Source organism: Rattus norvegicus, chromosome 1, assembly GCF_036323735.1.
Source record: "Rattus norvegicus strain BN/NHsdMcwi chromosome 1, GRCr8, whole genome shotgun sequence".
Lineage (NCBI taxonomy): Eukaryota > Metazoa > Chordata > Mammalia > Rodentia > Muridae > Rattus > Rattus norvegicus.
In genome coordinates, this window is record NC_086019.1 from 218,139,605 (window position 1) to 218,160,264 (window position 20,660).

The 20,660-nt window shown below is 41.1% G+C and overlaps 2 pseudogenes; one reads left to right on the plus strand and one right to left on the minus strand.

The window, feature by feature from the left end:
* Window positions 1-305: 305 nt before the first annotated feature.
* Window positions 306-1,252, minus strand: Or10v9 (olfactory receptor family 10 subfamily V member 9; annotated as a pseudogene).
* Window positions 1,253-2,164: 912 nt separating this feature from the next.
* Morf4l1-ps3 (mortality factor 4 like 1, pseudogene 3) lies at window positions 2,165-15,260 on the plus strand (annotated as a pseudogene).
* The last annotated feature ends 5,400 nt before the right edge of the window (window positions 15,261-20,660 follow it).

Genomic DNA, 20,660 nt, shown 5'->3' on the forward strand with positions numbered 1-20,660 from the left:
GTTATAGATGATAACTGGGAGATGACAGCTATGTTTACTAACACATTTCATTTTAAAGTGACAAGTTATGTCACTCATGTCTGCTAATCCTCATAACCCTCAACATTTAGATTCTTTAGATATTCTTCATCCCCGTGTTGAATAACTAACTGAAGATAGGAAAACAAACTCCAACCATTGAATAGTAATGCAACTGGAAAAATTTAACTACATCAAACCTATAGCCTGCAAGCCCCCATCCCTCATCTCATTAAGTCAATACAGCATCTCTACTCCCTAGTGTTGGAGAGGGTCATTCACAGTGCTCATTGTTTTTCAAGCAGGAGGAACCTTATCACCACCTTCCTCAAAGCATCCTTGAGTTCTCTGTTCCTCATGCTGTAGATCAAAGGATTCAGCACAGGGGTGATGAATGTGTAAACCACAGATACTACCTGACCCCGCTCAGGAGAGTAACTGGAGCTGGGACACAAGTAGATGAGGCTTCCACATCCATACTGCAGGAGGACAACCATCAGGTGAGAAGAACAGGTAGAGAAGGCTTTGTGCCTCCCCTCAGCTGAGCGGATCTTCAGGATGGCATTCACAATGAAGACATAGGAGAGAGTGATGAGGAGAAAAGGGATGGTAAGGACGATGACACTGACCACAAACAGAGTAGCTTCATGGACATGGGTGTCTGCACATGCGAGTCTCATGACAGGGAGGACATCACAGTAGAACAAGCTGATTTCCTTACTGCTACAGAAAGGCAGTTGGAAGATGAGCACAGTCAACTGCATGGCCAAGATGAAACCCAACAACAGGGACCCTAGGGCCAGCTGGACACACAGGTGCCAGCTCATGATGAGGGTGTAGCGCAGAGGGTGACAGATGGCCACAAACCGGTCATAGGCCATGACAGCCAGCAGAATACAATCGGCGCTGCCCAGGAAGATGAAGAAGAACATCTGGGCACCACAGCCTGCCAGGGAGACCACAGTCCTCTCTGTGGACAGGATGCTGGCCAGAGTCAGGGGGGCTATGGTAGAGGAATAGAAGATCTCCAGGCTAGCCAGGTTGGCCAGGAAGAAGTACATAGGGGTGTGGAGACACCGATTGATCCAAATGGTGAGGACAATGGACATGTTTCCTCCAATGCTGATCAGGTACATCATGAGGAAAAGCACAAAGATCAGCATCTGCACCTCGGGGAGTTTGGAAAAGGGGCGGAAGTGGAAGAGGACCTTCCAGTCTGATTTCCTTTCTCCATGTACTTAATGCATTAGGTCTGCCACCGGCACAGGTAATGCCCCTGAGGATAGACAAATGTTAGGACCTGATGCTCTTGCTGGATGATATGCTAGACTTGTACCCTCACCCACCCTTGTCAGCTCAAATCAACTGTTTTTGCACCCCACCTACTGTCAGGAGCTCATTTCTGTGTACTAAGTTTTTTTTTGAATAAAACATTAACTGCATTCTCATTTTATAACTGTACTTCTCTCTATCATGTCATTTTCTCAAAAAGTCTAGTTAATTATACAATAACTCTCCATTGTCCTCTACAGAGTCTTGTGACCCCTGCTTTTCATTCTGTCTCTGTGAATTTGCCTATTCAAGGTACCTCAAAACACATGAAATTGTTCTGTTTATTAAACATAATCTTTCAAGGGGTATCCATATCAAAATACATTTTTTAAAAAAGCTTGAACTAAAGTACCTTTTATGAGTGGTGCTCCCTAAAGTCACAGACTTTTAAATGAAAGTCACAGTACCAGGGGAGGGATACCTCCCTATGAGTTGTTGGTTAAGGAGGCCCGAAAGGTTCTCAAAACAGCAGAGGTTCTCAGTAAGAGATAGTAGTAGGATCCTATTGCTGAAGACACACCACATACTTTGATTGCAAGACACAGAGAAATCAAGCTGAAACTTTATTGGAAGCTTCCTCTCTGCTGGCCAGAGTTCATAATTCCCGAAAAGCAAAAGCCTGTGATTGGGATAGTCAAAGACTCTTTAAGCAGGGCATAGGAGAATGGGGATGATTTACTACTGCTGTTTTAATAAATGGGCATATAGTAAACTTGCTTTATGGATATTTGTATTTTGAAATTGGGTGGAGTAGAGAGTAGGGGGCTGTAGTTGGGGTTGGTGGGAGAAAGAGGAGGCAGCGAATCACTTAAAAATGGCGCCCAAGCAGGACCCAAAGCCTAAATTCCAGGAGGGTGAGTGCTGTGCTTTCATGGGCCTCTTCTTTATGAAGCAAAGTGTGTAAAGGTTACCATAAAGGACAAACAAGTGAAATATATTATCCATTACAGTGGTTGGAATAAAAATTGGGATGAATGGGGACACCAATTTGCAGAAACAGCGAGAACTTCAAAAGGCCAATCAGGAACAATATGCAGAGGGCAAGATGAGAGAGGCTGCTTCAGGGAAGAAGACATCTTGTCTGCAACAGAAAAATGTTGAAGTGAAAACACAGAAGAACAAACAGAAAACACCTGGAAACGGAGATGGTGGCAGTACCAGTGAGACACCTCAGCCTCCTAGGAAGAAGAGAGCCCGGGTAGATCCAACCGTTGAAAATGAAGGAACATCCATGAACAGAGTTGAAGTTAAAGTGAAGATTCCTGAGGAGCTGAAACCATGGCTTGTGGATGACTGGGACCTGATCACAAGACAAAAGCAGCTTTTTTATCTTCCCGCCAAGAAGAGTGTGGATTCCATTTTGGAGGATTATGCAAACTATAAGAAGTCTCCAGGAAATATAATAAGGAGTATGCTGTTAATGAGGTTGTGGCAGGGATAAAGGAGTACTTCAATGTAGTGCTGGGCACTCAACTACTCTACAAGTTTGAGAGACCACAGCATGCTGAAATTCTGGCCGATCACCCGGATGAACCCATGTCCCAGGTGTGTGGAGCGCCACATTTACTGAGATTATTGGTGCGAATTGGAGCGATGCTGGCATATACACCTCTAGATGAGAAAAGCTTTGGTTTATTACTGAACTATCTACATGATTTCCTCAAATACCTGGCGAAGAATTCTGCAACTCTCTTCAGTGCCAGTGATTATGAAGTGGCCCCTCCTGAGTACCATTGGAAAGCCCTGTGAGGAGTGCGCGCGCGCTCTCCCTCTCTCACTCACTTGTGCTTGGATCTCGGTAAACAGTTTGGTTCTTAGTCCTTCTCTTGTACAAATGATGTACTTTGAAGACAGTTAGTGTATAACAGAGTTGATGTTTGTTTTCTGTTTGATTTTAAACAGAGAAAATAAAAGGAGTAACTGCTCCTTTTTTCTTTCTTTTTTTCATTTCAAAGTTTCTACCAGTGTATCAGTGATGGACAACAGAGAGACATGCTGTACAGTGTTTGCCTCGTTGACAAAGCTGCTTTTGAATGCTGGTGGTTCTGTTCCTTTGACACTACGCACGTTTATATGTGTTAATGCTCTGTGACAAAATGCTCTGACTCCTAGTGCCAAGGTTCCCTTCAGTGCACACAACTGAACACTCATCCATCTGTGCTTTTTTTTAAATGGTGCTTAAAGAGCCCATCCTTTCCAAGTCATCCATATTGTTCCTTAGGCATTTTATCTTTGCTCAATTGTTAAAGAATGGTGGCTTGTTTTCATGGTTTTTGTATTAGTGTCTAATGCACGTTTTAACATGATAGACACCATGATCGCATAGCTACAATTTTGTGGAAAAGTTAATCTTGTAGGAGTTGTTTTTCAGATCTTCAATAAATTTCTTCATTAAATTTCAAAAAAAATTGTATTTATATCCATAGACAAGTTCTATTCTTGCTCAAAAAAATTATTTTGCCATGAACAAGAGCTATATAAAGACTCATAGGTAGTCAAAATGCAGAGGCTAGATGACTGTTGAGTGCTGAGCAAACATCTAAATGACTACTTTCAAGGTCCAAAGGAACATTGCAGAAAAGGGGGTGTAAAGATCTGAAAAGTGAGAGGATAGAGAGGAGTGCTGGGAAATGTTGTCTTCTGGATGTAGCCTAGCAGTTGCACCACAAACTTACAGCAGCTGCATCTACCTACACAAGATAAAGCCATTTAACATTCCATCATAAATGAGGGGAAGCTTGTAAGGTGCACCCCTCCTTAAGAAGCAATGGACAAATTGCCTGAAGAGCTAGAATCATTTTCTTCAGTGGTATACCCACCAGTAATTTTCCCATGCTCCCATAAATAGTCCCTAGTCATCATGTTCATAAAAGTAGCCCTAGTATGGGCATGATTGTGGATGCCTTTAATCCCAGCACTCAGGATGCAGGCTGATCTTTGAGATAAGGTAAGCTTGGCCTATAGATCGAGTTCCAAGACAACCAAAACTATACAAAGAAACCTTGGCTAAAAACAAAACAAACAAGCAAACAAAAAGGGAGCCTAATTAAACTCATTGCATAAAAATAAAAAGACAAAGAACTGAAAGTAGGAGAAAAGTTGGAAAGAAGATCAGCAGAAGCAAGAGGGACATAAGAGATGGTCATAGGGATGAATATATGATCACCACACATTGAATGCATGCATGAACTTGTACCAGGCTTTTAAACTACATTACTTACATGACCGGATAACATTCTGTTATATATAATATATATGCTGCATGGTTGTTTTTCTCCACTCATTAGTTCATCAGCAATGTATAATTTCTCCCTTTTTCGGCCATTGAAAGTAATGTTGGAATAATTCAGCATACCAGTGACTTTTCAAGTCAGCACTGAAATCTTAAGTCAGAGTATACCAGAAAGAAACTCTTCTACATTCTTGATCCTTTTCCTACTAGTCAAAAGGATAGTCTCTGGAGTTGGATTAAGTAGGTACTAGTGTTAGAATACACAGACCAACAAATGTGACCTGTGGATACTTTCTGCTTTAATTTCCTCACTCAGGAAAAAAACAGTGGGATTCCACTCATAGAAACATTAAGAGAATAAATCTGTCTGGGCCCTAGTAAACTCTCCATGAATGTTAGTAATAATCATGGAAACTGTTGTTCTTCTAGGAGCTGTCACGAGTACTGACTGCTCTTCCAGAGAACCTGCGGTGGGTAGCAATATAGTAGAAAATAACTGTCTGTAACTCAGTCCCAGGAGATCAATACTCTCTGGTAGCCCCTGTGGGCACAGCACAAATGTGGTGCATAGACACACATACAAACGAAACACACACACACATACATAGTATAAACATAAATATACATAATACAGTGTTACCCTTTAAGATGTTTTTGCCAGATTTGGTGGAACTGTTTATAATCCCACTGCTCTGGAAACAGAGGTAGAAAGACTAGGAGTTCAGGTCATTCATAGTCACATAGTGGTTCTGAGGTCAGCCTGGGCTACATCAGATCATGGGATCATGTCTACAAAGTGAAAGAATAGAGGAAGGAGGAGAAGAAAAGGAAAGGTGGGCAAACAAGAATTCTTCTTTGTCCCTTTCCTATAACAGCCATTATCTGTTCTTTATTACAAGCAGACAATGTGTGATTATATTTAATCCTTATACTCCTTGAGACCATATTAATGAAGGTAATCAAGGATCTTCCTATTCCTGAATCAAATAGGTAGTTTGGAGTCCATCTATATTGCATCTACAGCCATTGGCTACTCCCCTTTCCTGGAAATTCCCCATTTCTTGTCTCAGTGATACCAATCTATCCTCCCATCTCTCTGGACACCCCTTTTTCAATCCTTGGAAAGCCTGCTCTTCCTTAGCAAGGCTCACCCAGGAAAGGTTTTGCCAGCTATTCAGGTGTTTTCCGCCAAATCTATGTTCATCCTCCCATGTCCTGTGGAAGGCCAGTCTCTAAGAACTGCATCAGCTGGGCTCATCGCCCTCTGGCTTCTAGTTAAGTTTAATCAAAGGTAGGAGGAGCTGGCTAGAGAATGAAGAACTATGAAATAAGAGATAGGATGTCCATCTCCCACAGATTGTCATCTTTCCCTAACCCTTTGGTTCAGTGACCACATCCTCCATATCCTGTGGAAGGCTGGTCTCTAAGAACTGTATCAGCTGGGCCCATCACCCTCTGGCTTCCAGTTAGGTTTAATCAAAGGTAGGAGCTGCCTGGAGAATGAAGAACTATGAAATAAAACATAGGGTTTTCATCTCCCACAAATTATCATCTTTCCCCAACCCTTTGGTTCAGTGACCCCAGCTCTGAGTGAGTGCCCTAGTCTCCATAGTGTGAGGTATGACTGAGTTCCAATGGCACTGTTCCCTTACCATGTTACTCCAGTCCCAAGGGTAGAAAGCGCCTCTCATCATTGCTGCCTCTTGCTGGTCCGATGCCCATTTTGGGATACCTAAAGCCTTCCTTTGCCTTTGTAAATAATCCCAACACTAGATGCCTACCCATAGTAAACTATATAATGCAGGTTATAATGAATGATTAATGGATGCTTAAAGAAACATCTCTTGTTTTAATTTATTTTAAAGTCCCAATATTGAGTATTCCTCACTTATAATTAATAGAAACAGACTTCACTGCAAGTTTCCATGGTGCCTACAATAAAAAATTAGATGAATATGCACAACTCAACCAACCAGAGTTTCCAGGGACCAAACCACTACCCAAAGACTACATGGACTGACCCACAGCTCCAACTGCATATGAAGCAAAGGATGGCCTTGCTGAGCACCAGTGGAAGGAGAAGCCCTTGGTCCTGCCAAGGCTGGACCCCCAATGTAGGGGATTGTCAGGGGGTTGTTAAGGGGAGATGGATGAGGAGGGGAACACCCTTATAGAAGGGGAGTGGAGGGGTTAGGGGGCTGATGGACAGGAAACTGAGAAAGGGAATAACATTTGAAATGTAAATAAGAAATACCCAATTTTTTAAAAAAAATGGAAAGAAAGAAAGAAAGGAAGGAAGGAAGGAAGGAAGGAAGGAAGGAAAAAAGAAAGATGGATGCACAATTATAAACACAGGGAACCATATATGCAATCACATGCCTTCGCCACCAGAACCCTTGTATAAGCAAGAACAAACATGTTTTCATTCTCTAGAATATAAATGTTTGTTTTCATTCAGGATGTTATTTTAAACTACCATTGACTGAGTAGTTCAGACTATAGATTTCTATTGTCCAAAATTCTGACGGTGGAAAATTCCAAGTTCAAGGTGGTCATGGGTCGGGTCACAGTGAATGCTGTTGGTCTGGATGGCAGATTGCTGCCTTCTTCTGTATCCTCACACAGAGAGAAGAAAGTGTACTCCCTTCCCCCTCTAGAATATTAATCCTGTCACAGGGCTTTGATACCCACATTCTCATCCAAACCTACTTTCTCCTCAGGCTCCACTAACTAATAACATCACATGGCAGAGTACAACACCAGCATTTGGACAGGGCTGGATGCAGACACTCCATTCAAAAGCATCCCATCATCCATGGCAGATAGAATGCTACTGTGTATCTCATTCCCTGAGCTAGCAGTACAGCCCTGCAAGGTGACAGGAACATCTCTAGAAGAATGTGTCTCAGCCCATATTTGCTGTGCTCCAGTTTGAAGACTTGCCATGACCTTTGTACTTGTGACAGTCATATAAGGACATTGTTCCTTTCCATCATGGAAAAATATGTTAACAGTATTTGTACTAGTTGCAGCTCTTCCTTTAACTTTTTTCACAATTTTGGTATAACCCTACTTTTTAAAATATAATTTCAAGCTCGTGTTGCAAAAAATGTTGTTCCCCCTCTCTAAAGACATTTACCTCTGTGCTGTTGCCTGATGCTGCCAAGGCATTTGTGACAGCCACACTTGGTAAGGAAGTTAGAAAATGAAAGAAAAATAAACTACAGGAAATCAAACAACCCAATTAATAAATGGGCTACTGAAGGGAACAGACAGTTTAGGAAAGATAAATAAATAAAAATGCTCAGGGGGTGGGAGAGGTGGCTGTACACCAACAGCACTGCTCGCTCTTGCAGAGGACTTTGGTTTGCTCTCTAGCGCCCATTCTGGGCAGCCCAAAACCATCTGTAACTGCAGCTCCCTAGGATCCAATGCCCTCTTCTGGCCCCTGTGGGCACCCACATACATGTGAACATATTTTACACTACACGCACGGATGCACACATAAATAAAAATGAACCTAAAATAATTTTAAGGTTCAGCCATGGTAGTGGCCATCAGAGAAAAGAAAAGCAAACCAAAATGGCATGAGAATTCCATCTCCATCTCCGGCGAGTCTCAATGTCAGTCAACAGAAAAGCAACAACAAATGCTCCCAGAGATCTAAAACGAAGGAAACACTTACCCATTGCTGCTGGGAATGTAAATGAGTCTAGTCACTGTGGAAATCTGGATGGCGCTTTCTCACAAATCTAAAATGTCTCTTTGAGCTAGCTGCATTACTACTGGGTACTCATCCAAAAGACTCCAAGTGAACATATGGTACAGATAATTGCATATCGATGTTGACAGTGACACTGTTCACAATAGCTAAGTTATTGAACCAACCTGGGCTCCCAATAAGAGCAGAGCAGATAAGGAAACCATGGTACATGTACAGAACACCAACTTTTCAGCCATGAGGATGAATGAAGTTCTGTTATTTGCAAGAAAATAGATGCAACTGGAGACACTTAAATGAATCAACCTCAGGAAGATAAGTACCTGCTTTCTCTTGTTCTGCTTATTAGACTTCACAGAGATACATAAAATCATGGGGTATACAGGGCATGAAAGCAGAAGTAAAACTCTATGGAGACACAGTTAATGGTTGAGAGGCAAAGAGGTGAGAAAGGGGAAGGTAAAAAATGGGGGAGACATATGTTCAATATATAATATATGCTTGAATGAATACTTCAATTCATTTTTAGAATAAGAAATACAGGAGAATATCTGGATGGGTAGGTTTTGTCTGGGGGTTTCCAAATGTTGAAACTTCTCAGTGATTTAGAGCACTTGTTCTGTAAGCTGAGGACCTGGATTTGAATGTGAGCAGAAAACACTTTCCACCCTCTCTGTGTGTGCAGGGCACTGAGGATAACTAGCAGACTAACTTCCATCCTTGGCATTTGCTCTCCATGATTAAACACAAAGGGAACAGTCAGTGCCCATAAAGAGAACTGTTGTATCTATCAAGGGTCTCTCTTCCCATTTGATGACATGTTTACCTCCCTGTTCATTTGTTTACAGCCACACCTCTGTGGCTCCACGCTCCCTAACAGCATTAATGACTTTGCTTGACATTCACTGTTGCTTAGAGCCTAAACCAGTGCCTGGCACTCTAAAATCATGTAGTGACCAGTACTATACTGAAGATTTACTGAGTAAGATTTAGAGGACAGGATCTGGGGAGATGGCACAGTGGTTTAAAGCACTTGCTCTGCAAGCTTGAGGACATAGATTTGAATCCCCAGACTCCACACAAGAAGTCATGTGTGACTGGTCGTGCCTGTAACCACAGCCCTCGGAAGCAGAGATGGGCAGATGCTCAGAACTTGTTGGACAGACAGTCTAGCCAAAGAATCAGGTCTCTGCTTGTGGGAAAGATCATATCTCAAGGCAATCAGGCAGGCAGGGATAGAGGAAGACACCCAATGTGCTGCTCTGGCCTCAGTATATGCACATAGGGGTATCTATACCCCAGATACTCTCTTTCTCTCTCTCTCTCTCTCTCTCTCTCTCTCTCTCTCTCTCTCTCTCTCTCTCACACACACACACACACACACACACACACACACACACACGCAATTTTAAAATTAACTCAGGGTGCTATGAAATGCTATGGAATTGTGAACTCACAGTAGCTACAGCTATCAGCTTTGGCCTGAACAAGATAATCCAAGCAAGCTTCTAGCACATTACTGAGGAACTATCGACAGATTTTTTTCTTAATGTATGGCCAGTGATAGACTTCTCATGCTCCAGTGGATGGCCCCACAGCCATGAATATACGAGCAGCATTAACTGGACTTACTGGTTAAAAAAAAAAAGGACATGAAGGTAGGGGTGCATGTTAAGGATTTGGGGATAACTAGGAGTTTGATTATATGCATATCTGAATTCTCAAAAATAAAAAAAAACTATTATTTTTAAAAGGCCAACAAAGCTTAACTCAACATTCAAGGCTTCTGAAATCCTGGGAAGAGTTCCAATTTTTGATTAAATATATAGCCAAGTTCTCCCCACTGGCATCTGCAACTACAAGGAATCTGTGCCCCAAAGCTAAGTCTGCTCACTGAACCTCAGTTCCAGGGAGCTACATCCCTCAATCAGACTCTTCTAGTCCACAAGTTTCAAGTAAGTTTAAAGGTCAGAAGATCAAAGAGGGAAAGGATCATGATGTAGACTATGCCAAGGTCTCAAACCCTAGATGTGTTTCATGTCTGTAAACCAATGCCATCTACTAAGAGGGTGAGTACCACTCCTCTCATTCACACACCACACACTGTGTTCCTCTTCTTTGCTTTATTACTTGTTCTTAGCTAGGCTTGTTTGTTTGTTTGGCATTGTGTTTAATTTTTTGTTTTGTTTTGTTTTGTTCTTATTTTTGTTTTGTCTTACTTTGTAAAATGTACTCCAAACAGGTTGAAACTACCTATGTAGCCCAGGCTGGCCTCAATCTCATGGAGAACCTGTTGCCTCAGCCTCCCAAGTAGTGGTGTTAAGAGGCACGAACCACTACATACCGTTGTTTTGTTTTGAGACATATATTGACTTTATAGCCAAGGTGGGTCTTGAACGCATGATTTCCCCATATCACCTCTCAGGTGCTGGTATTACAAATGTGTAGCATACTCTGGAGTCACACACACATTTTCTTTTGAGCAGACATGCATACATATGGAATCCAACTTGACAATAAATATACCATGTTTTGCTCAATCAGGAAAACATGTGGTGGCTGTTAGGAAACCCAAACTAAGCTTAATAGTCAATTATTAAACATCCTTGAGCCCAAATTTAAATTAAATTGATATTTCTATCTCCAGTTTTTTTTTAATTTTTTCTATGCATTTTATTTAGAGCTTTGGGGTTTGATTGTGAGTTATTTTATTTTTAAAAGCATCCAAAGTATAATAAACATAGAAATGAAAACTTACTCTTGGCTGTTTGGCTTCATCCAAGGCATTGGTGAATAACTGAGAAAGCCCACCAGGCTCCCCTGCTCGATTCATTCCTCCTCTGAGGACTTTGCAAAACAGTAAGAGTGAAAGATGTGAGTTTCTGCTGCAGGTGGTAGTGCTCTCCTTTGGTATTCCCAAGCTGCCTTTGTGACTCTACAACTCTCTGCCTCTTGAAGGTTGGGTTGAGAAGCTCTGGTCATTTTCTCACATTACCTTAACAATATGTCATCCTCTGGTATCACTATTCAGAATCAGTATGTCTCCAAAAACATCATCTACAAGTCTCTCCTCTTCCTAGAATTTGATTGTGACTGTGTAACTTAGAAGCTGTGTAAATTGCAGTATATATTCTGGCTATCGCAACAAAGCATTCATTCCTCAAGGAAGGATATATTTCTGACCATTTTCAGACAACCTTAAGAACTGACCCACAGTTCTAAGGAAATGGATCTCTCCTTTGAACCCTTGCAGGGAGGATGTTTGCTTTAAAGACTGGTTTGTAATAGTTACTATTTGTACCCAAAATGGGTGACTCCTCAGTAGCTCTCCATAAGAGATTAAACTATCCTCTATACTATCTTGTCATTCAAGACCAGAAAGACCCTCTCACGAGATGCCAAACAAAAGACCATTCATTGGCCCATTCTCAGGGTCTAGACAACACAGCAGCTCAGACAAGTCTCCCCTACCTGGACCTGGTACTACATACTCAGCACATGACTAACTGAAGCTTAAGCTATGATCCTCCTAATGGTTCAATGGAGCTGAACTCTGAGAACCTGCCTTCCTCTGAGGACAGCACACATTTCTGTGTGCCAGCTCTTCCCCACTGCCCCTTTACCAGGGAAGAACATGGGGCTTGAGGAATTGTGGAGTTAGAACTCTGGTTGTTTCTCTGTTCTCACTCTTCATCTCATTTCTGGAGAATTCCCTGTCCACTTTGATTCCACCAAGCCCCAGGAGGCTGACTTGGCTTTCGACTGGACCTGCCCCAGTAGGTCTCCGAGCATAAATAGGAATTGTTTGGGGATATGATCTTCTAAACTTGTTTAATTGCTACTAGATTTAGCTATGCTTCAATCATTGTCTCAACGTTTATTCTTTACTCCTAAGGTAGTTGGGTAAGATTACAATAATCTGTGAGAAATACAGAAGACATAATTTAGTAGCACTTCACCAATTCCAGCACAAATATCTTTCAACCCTACTCTTTTTAGGTTCCTATATTTCTTCTCTTCATATATTCTCTCTCTCTCTCTCTCTCTCTCTCTCTCTCTCTCTCTCTCTCTCTCTCTCTCTGTGTGTGTGTGTGTGTGTGTGTGTGTGTGTGTATTTGTTGTTCTGTCTGATCTATCTGTATGCCCATCTGTATGTATCTCTTTTTTTCTCCGTATTTTCATATTCCTTATAATTGCTGGATTTAATGTACCTTTGGTCTTTTAAGAAAAGAGCCTTCTTCTTTCAGTTTCAGAAAGAAAGGTCTACTTACTCCTTGGCAGAAGTACTATCCTATAGTTGGTCACTTTCTTGTTACTGGAGTTTCTAGGATGAGAACTTGGTCTCAAAAATATACAACCCAAGCAGAATATATCAATGAAAGAGGTAAACTATTGTACAAAGCAGAGAAGATTTTATCCTGTATAACCACACTGGAGAAAGAAACAAATAAAGGAATCCAGTGGCACCAAGTTCTTGCTGATACTAGGTTTACATTTAAATTGAGGAAGAGCTGGAACTGGAAAACTAACAGGTGTGTGTTCAGAAGCAGTCTTTCCAAGTTGTAGTTCAATTTATCATTGTCTCTTTCAGGTTCTATGAGATAATTCCAAGGAATCCTTATCACTCTTAATCTTAAAGGGAACAATCTACATTCTACAAAATGATCACTTCTGTTCAGGGATGGAGGTCTCCCTTCAAGGGTAATGACCGATGTCCTGGGGGTATATTATGCTGTAAGGTTCTGCTGCTCTGAAACTCCTCGGGGACTCAAGGGGAAAGGTTAAAGACAAGAGTATCTCTGTGCCTTCAGTAAAAGTAAAGGAGGCAGACAAACACAACATGAAGGCAGAGATGCCTGGCTTTCATCCTCCTTTAGTCACACCATAGATCCAAAGTGAGGAGTCAGTGCTTTATAGAAAAGCTGCTTTTAAGTGCCTGTCTCATCCTGGCCTGTTGTCTAGAACCAGTCTCCAAACATGTGACCAAAACATTTTCACTCAGGATATTCTCTCTACATTCCCCCACTGTCTCACCCCCACCATTTCAATCTTTTTCTAAATTGAACTGCAAAATACAATGATCACAGTAGGAAACATGTATACACTTAGAGGCCTCAATATACAAACATATCTATGTATATATGTCAAGGTCTTGATCACCTTGAATGAGCTTGAAGAATGAACTGAGATGTTCTTGACACTACAGTATGCTCTGAAGATCAGTTTTCTTGCTCTCCTTGGTAAGAGCAATGATCAAGACTAAAAAAGCACTGGGTTCATCGCATCCAAAAAACAAAATTAGACTCAGTGGTAGAATAATTAGTTAATATCCTTTCCCATAAAAGATAGGACAAACCATACCTCTCATACAATTTTAAAATGTGTCACAGCTTGTATTTAAGTCATTAATTAATAAAAAACAATCAAGAAGTTAAATTTGTGTACCCCCTAACATGGATGGACAGTAGCTACAAGAAAATAAAGGTAAGCACAGACTGTCACATCATCAGACAACCAGAAAGGTGCATTCACTAAGACAACTTCATATATGCCATAGAATACCAAATTATCTTGCTTTTGGGGCGTTTTGTTGTTATTCCTGGTTTCATTTTGGTTTGACCATTCTTACTTTCTCAGTTTTCCAAGACACTTCTAACCATCTTTCGTACTTAAACACTAGCAAATGTATTAAAATTTTCCTTTAATAAAGAAAAAAATAAATTTTCTTCTTAAAATGCCTATCATTATTTCTTGATCCTTGCCATTATCCAAACACTTAATGGACTTAATAGACTTGGTAGAGTTCATAGGCTTTTTTCTATGAATGATGTGTTAGTATTAACCAATAGAACAGTGGCTGGACATATAGTCAGAAGAGCTGAATAAAGGCTGTACCTCCAAATCTTGGTCATCTGATGTGGTGATATATTTTTCTCAAGATATCTTTTTTTCTTCAAAGAGATTGAACTTTTGCTAAACCTTGCAACCAAGGTAATGATATGCCCCGAGGCCATTTAAAAACTATGTACTTGGGGGGTGGGAAAAAAAAACTATGTACTTCAGGACACAGAAGCAAAATTCCTCTAGGACCGGACACTTCTTTTTGAAACTATTTTAGGGGCTTCTCTGTCCCCCAACCTGGGGCATTTTGACCACAGGGGCAGGAACTGACTGCTGTGGGGATAGAATCAAAGGCACTCTCCATGTCCTAAGCCTTTTTTTTCAAACAGCTCTTGAAGAGCCAGAAAAATTGGGTGAGACTGAGAAGTCTCCATGCTTGCTATAGCGACTCCGAGGCTAGTTTCACTCCCCCCACCCCACTGTGTGGGCTGTGAGCACAAGCACAGATAAAACACTATGCTTCAAAAAAATTACGTTGGCTATCAACCAACACACCACCACTAGAGCAGGGTCCACAAAATTAAATTTCCTTTCACTACACTTGTTTTATACCAGAGGAACTTTTATTTAAGAGCGTTTTTTTCCTCAAGGATCTTGTTAATGTCTGCTTCAGACAGGGTCACTCACTAACCTGGAGTTCTTTATACACAACTGTTAATAGCAGATAGACTGGACAAGGGGAGTAAAGGGAGGGGCATCTCTCCTTGGAGAGGAGGCTCAAGAGAGAAAGATAAAACTCCCCAGCAGAAAACAATTTTTTTCAAGCAAATTATTTTCAACTTTTAACTAAAGCACCAAGAGGACCAAGTAAAACTCTTTGACGAGAGAGACCCAACCGCCTGGTCAGGTGGGCACTCCTGAGGCTGCAGAGCGGAAGAGACCACCAACACTGCTCACCCCTGCCCACATCCCTGGCCCAAGAGGAAACTGTATAAGGCCTCTGGGCTCCCGTGGGGGAGGGCCCAGGAGCGGCAGGACACCAGCCTGAGACACCGCCGGAACCTGAAAGAAACAGACCGGATAAACAGTTCTCTGCACCCAAATCCCGTGGGAGGGAGAGCTAAACCTTCAGAGAGGCAGACAAGCCTGGGAAACCAGAAGAGACTGCTCCCTGCACACACATCTCGGACGCCAGAGGAAAAAGCCAAAGACCATCTGGAACCCTGGTGCACTGAAGCTCCCGGAAGGGGCGGCACAGGTCTTCCTGGTTGCTGCCGCTGCAGAGAGCCCCTGGGCAACACCCCACGAGCGAACCTGAGCCTCGGGACCACAGGTAAGACCAAATTTTCTGCTGCAAGAAAGCTGCCTGGTGAACTCAAGACACAGGCCCACAGGAACAGCTGAAGACCTATAGAGAGGAAAAACTACACGCCCGAAAGCAGAACACACTGTCCCCATAACTGACTGAAAGAGAGGAAAACAGGTCTACAGCACTCCTGACACACAGGCTTATAGGTCAGTCTAGCCACTGTCAGAAATAGCAGAACAAAGTAACACTAGAGATAATCTGATGGCGAGAGGCAAGCGCAGGAACCCAAGCAACAGAAACCAAGACTGCATGCCATCCTCGGAGCCCAATTCTCCCACCAAAACAAACATGGAATATCCAAACACACCAGAACAGCAAGATCTAGTTTCAAAATCATATTTGATCATGATGCTGGAGGACTTCAAGAAAGACATGAACACACTTAGGGAAACACAGGAAATCATTAATAAACAAGTAGAAGCCTACAGAGAGGAATGGCAAAAATCCCTGAAAGAATTCCAGGAAAACACAATCAAACAGATGAAGGAATTAAAAATGGAAATAGAAGCAATCAAGAAAGAACACATGGAAACAACCCTGGATATAGAAAACCAAAAGAAGAGACAAGGAGCTGTAGATACAAGCTTCACCAACAGAATACAAGAGATGGAAGAGAGAATCTCAGGAGCAGGAGATTCCATAGAAATCATTGACTCAACTGTCAAAGATAATGTAAAGCGGAAAAAGCTACTGGTCCAAACATACAGGAAATCCAGGACTCAATGAGAAGATCAAACCTGAGGATAATAGGTATAGAAGAGAGTGAAGACTCCCAGCTCAAAGGACCAGTAAATATCTTCAACAAAATCATAGAAGAAAACTTCCCTAACCTAAAAAAAGAGATACCCATAGGCATACAAGAAGCCTACAGAACTCCAAATAGATTGGACCAGAAAAGAAACACCTCCCGTCACATAATTGTCAAAACACCAAACGCACAAAATAAAGAAAGAATATTAAAAGCAGTAAGGGAAAAAGGTCAAGTAACATATAAAGGGAGACCTATCAGAATCACACCAGACTTCTCGCCAGAAACTATGAAGGCCAGAAGATCCTGGACTGATGTCATACAGACCCTAAGAGAACACAAATGCCAGCCCAGGTTACTGTATCCAGCAAAACTCTCAATTAACATTGATGGAGAAACCAAGATATTCCATGACAAAACCAAATTTACACAATATCTTTCTACAAATCCAGCACTACAAAGGTTAATAAATGGTAAAGCCCAACATAAGGAGGCAAGCTATACCCTAGAAGAAGCAAGAAACTAATCGTCTTGGCAACAAAACAAAGAGAATGAAAGCACACAAACATAACCTCACATCCAAATATGAATATAAAGGGAAACAATAATCACTATTCCTTAATATCTCTCAATATCAATGGCCTCAACTCCCCAATAAAAAGACATAGATTAACAAACTGGATACGCAACGAGGACCCTGCATTCTGCTGCCTACAGGAAACACACCTCAGAGACAAAGACAGACACTACCTCAGAGTGAAAGGCTGGAAAACAACTTTCCAAGCAAATGGTCAGAAGAAGCAAGCTGGAGTAGCCATTCTAATATCAAATAAAATCAATTTCCAACTAAAAGTCATCAAAAAAGATAAGGAAGGACACTTCATATTCATCAAAGGAAAAATCCACCAAGATGAACTCTCAATCCTAAATATCTATGCCCCAAATACAAGGGCACCTACATACGTAAAAGAAACCTTACTAAAGCTCAAAACACACATTGCACCTCACACAATAATAGTGGGAGATTTCAACACCCCACTCTCATCAATGGACAGATCATGGAATCATAAATTAAACAGTGATGTCAACAGACTAAGAGAAGTCATGAGCCAAATGGACTTAACGGATATTTATAGAACATTCTATCCTAAAGCAAAAGGATATACCTTCTTCTCAGCTCCTCATGGTACTTTCTCCAAAATTGACCATATAATCGGTCAAAAAACGGGCCTCAACAGGTACAGAAAGATAGAAATAATCCCATGCGTGCTATCGGACCACCACGGCCTAAAACTGGTCTTCAATAACAATAAGGGAAGAATGCCCACATATACGTGGAAATTGAACAATGCTCTACTCAATGATAACCTGGTCAAGGAAGAAATAAAGAAAGAAATTAAAAACTTTTTAGAATTTAATGAAAATGAAGATACAACATACTCAAACTTATGGGACACAATGAAAGCTGTGCTAAGAGGAAAACTCATAGCGCTGAGTGCCTGCAGAAAGAAACAGGAAAGAGCATATGTCAGCAGCTTGACAGCACACCTAAAAGCTCTAGAACAAAAAGAAGCAAATACACCCAGGAGGAGTAGAAGGCAGGAAATAATCAAACTCAGAGCTGAAATCAACCAAGTAGAAACAAAAAGGACCATAGAAAGAATCAACAGGACCAAAAGTTGGTTCTTTGAGAAAATCAACAAGATAGATAAACCCTTAGCCAGACTAACGAGAGGACACAGAGAGTGCGTCCAAATTAACAAAATCAGAAATGAAAAGGGAGACATAACTACAGATTCAGAGGAAATTCAAAAAATCATCAGATCTTACTATAAAAACCTATATTCAACAAAATTTGAAAATCTCCAGGAAATGGACAATTTCCTAGACAGATACCAGGTATCAAAGTTAAATCAGGAACAGATAAACCAGTTAAACAACCCCATAACTCCTAAGGAAATAGAAGCAGTCATTAAAGGTCTCCCAACCAAAAAGAGCCCAGGTCCAGATGGGTTTAGTGCAGAATTCTATCAAACCTTCATAGAAGACCTCATACCAATATTATCCAAACTATTCCACAAAATTGAAACAGATGGAGCCCTACCGAATTCCTTCTACGAATCTACAATTACTCTTATACCTAAACCACACAAAGACACAACAAAGAAAGAGAACTTCAGACCAATTTCCCTTATGAATATCGACGCAAAAATACTCAATAAAATTCTGGCAAACCGAATTCAAGAGCACATCAAAACAATCATCCACCATGATCAAGTAGGCTTCATCCCAGGCATGCAGGGATGGTTTAATATACGGAAAACCATCAACGTGATCCATTATATAAACAAACTGAAAGAACAGAACCACATGATCATTTCATTAGATGCTGAGAAAGCATTTGACAAAATTCAACACCCCTTCATGATAAAAGTCCTGGAAAGAATAGGAATTCAAGGCCCATACCTAAACATAGTAAAAGCCATATACAGCAAACCAGTTGCTAACATTAAACTAAATGGAGAGAAACTTGAAGCAATCCCACTAAAATCAGGGACTAGACAAGGCTGCCCACTCTCTCCCTACTTATTCAATATAGTTCTTGAAGTTCTAGCCAGAGCAATCAGACAACAAAAGTAGATCAAAGGGATACAGATCGGAAAAGAAGAGGTCAAAATATCACTATTTGCAGATGATATGATAGTATATTTAAGTGATCCCAAAAGTTCCACCAGAGAACTACTAAAGCTGATAAACAACTTCAGCAAAGTGGCTGGGTATAAAATTAACTCAAATAAATCAGTTGCCTTCCTCTATACAAAAGAGAAACAAGCCGAGAAAGAAATTAGGGAAACGACACCCTTCATAATAGACCCAAATAATATAAAGTACCTCGGTGTGACTTTAACCAAGCAAGTAAAAGATCTGTACAATAAGAACTTCAAGACACTGAGGAAAGAAATTGAAGAAGACCTCAGAAGATGGAAAGATCTCCCATGCTCATGGATTGGCAGGATTAATATAGTAAAAATGGCCATTTTACCAAAAGCAATCTACAGATTCAATGCAATCCCCATCAAAATACCAATCCAATTCTTCAAAGAGTTAGACAGAACAATTTGCAAATTCATCTGGAATAACAAAAAACCCAGGATAGCTAAAGCTATCCTCAACAATAAGAGGACTTCAGGGGGAATCACTATCCCTGAACTCAAGCAGTATTACAGAGCAATAGTGATAAAAACTGCATGGTATTGGTACAGAGACAGACAGATAGACCAATGGAATAGAATTGAAGACCCAGAAATGAACCCACACACCTATGGTCACTTGATTTTTGACAAAGGAGCCAAAACCATCCAATGGAAAAAAGATAGCATTTTCAGCAAATGGTGCTGGTTCAACTGGAGGGCAACATGTAGAAGAATGCAGATCGATCCATGCTTATCACCCTGTACAAAGCTTAAGTCGAAGTGGATCAAGGACCTCCACATCAAACCAGACACACTCAAACTAATAGAAGAAAAACTAGGGAAGCATCTGGAACACATGGGCACTGGAAAAAATTTCCTGAACAAAACACCAATGGCTTATGCTCTAAGATCAAGAATTGACAAATGGGATCTCATAAAACTGCAAAGCTTCTGTAAGGCAAAGGACACTGTGGTTAGGACAAAATGGCAACCAACAGATTGGGAAAAGATCTTTACCAACCCTACAACAGATAGAGGCCTTATATCCAAAATATACAAAGAACTCAAGAAGTTAGACCGCAGGGAAACAAATAACCCTATTAAAAAATGGGGTTCAGAGCTAAACAAAGAATTCACAACTGAGGAATACCGAATGGCTGAGAAACACCTAAAGAAATGTTCAACATCTTTAGTCATAAGGGAAATGCAAATCAAAACAACCCTGAGATTTCACCTCACACCAGTGCGATTGGCTAAGATCAAAAACTCAGGTGACAGCAGATGCTGGCGAGGTTGTGGAGAAAGAGGAACACTCCTCCATTGTTGGTGGGATTGCAGACTGGTAAAACCATTCTGGAAATCAGTCTGGAGGTTCCTCAGAAAATTGGACATTGAACTGCCTGAGGATCCAGCTATACCTCTCTTGGGCATATACCCAAAAGATGCCTCAACATATAAAAGAGACACGTGCTCCACTATGTTCATCGCAGCCTTATTTATAATAGCCAGAAAATGGAAAGAACCCAGATGCCCTTCAACAGAGGAATGGATACAGAAAATGTGGTACATCTACACAATGGAATACTACTCAGCTATCAAAAACAACGAGTTTATGAAATTCGTAGGCAAATGGTTGGAACTGGAAAATATCATCCTGAGTGAACTAACCCAATCACAGAAAGACATACATGGTATGCACTCATTGA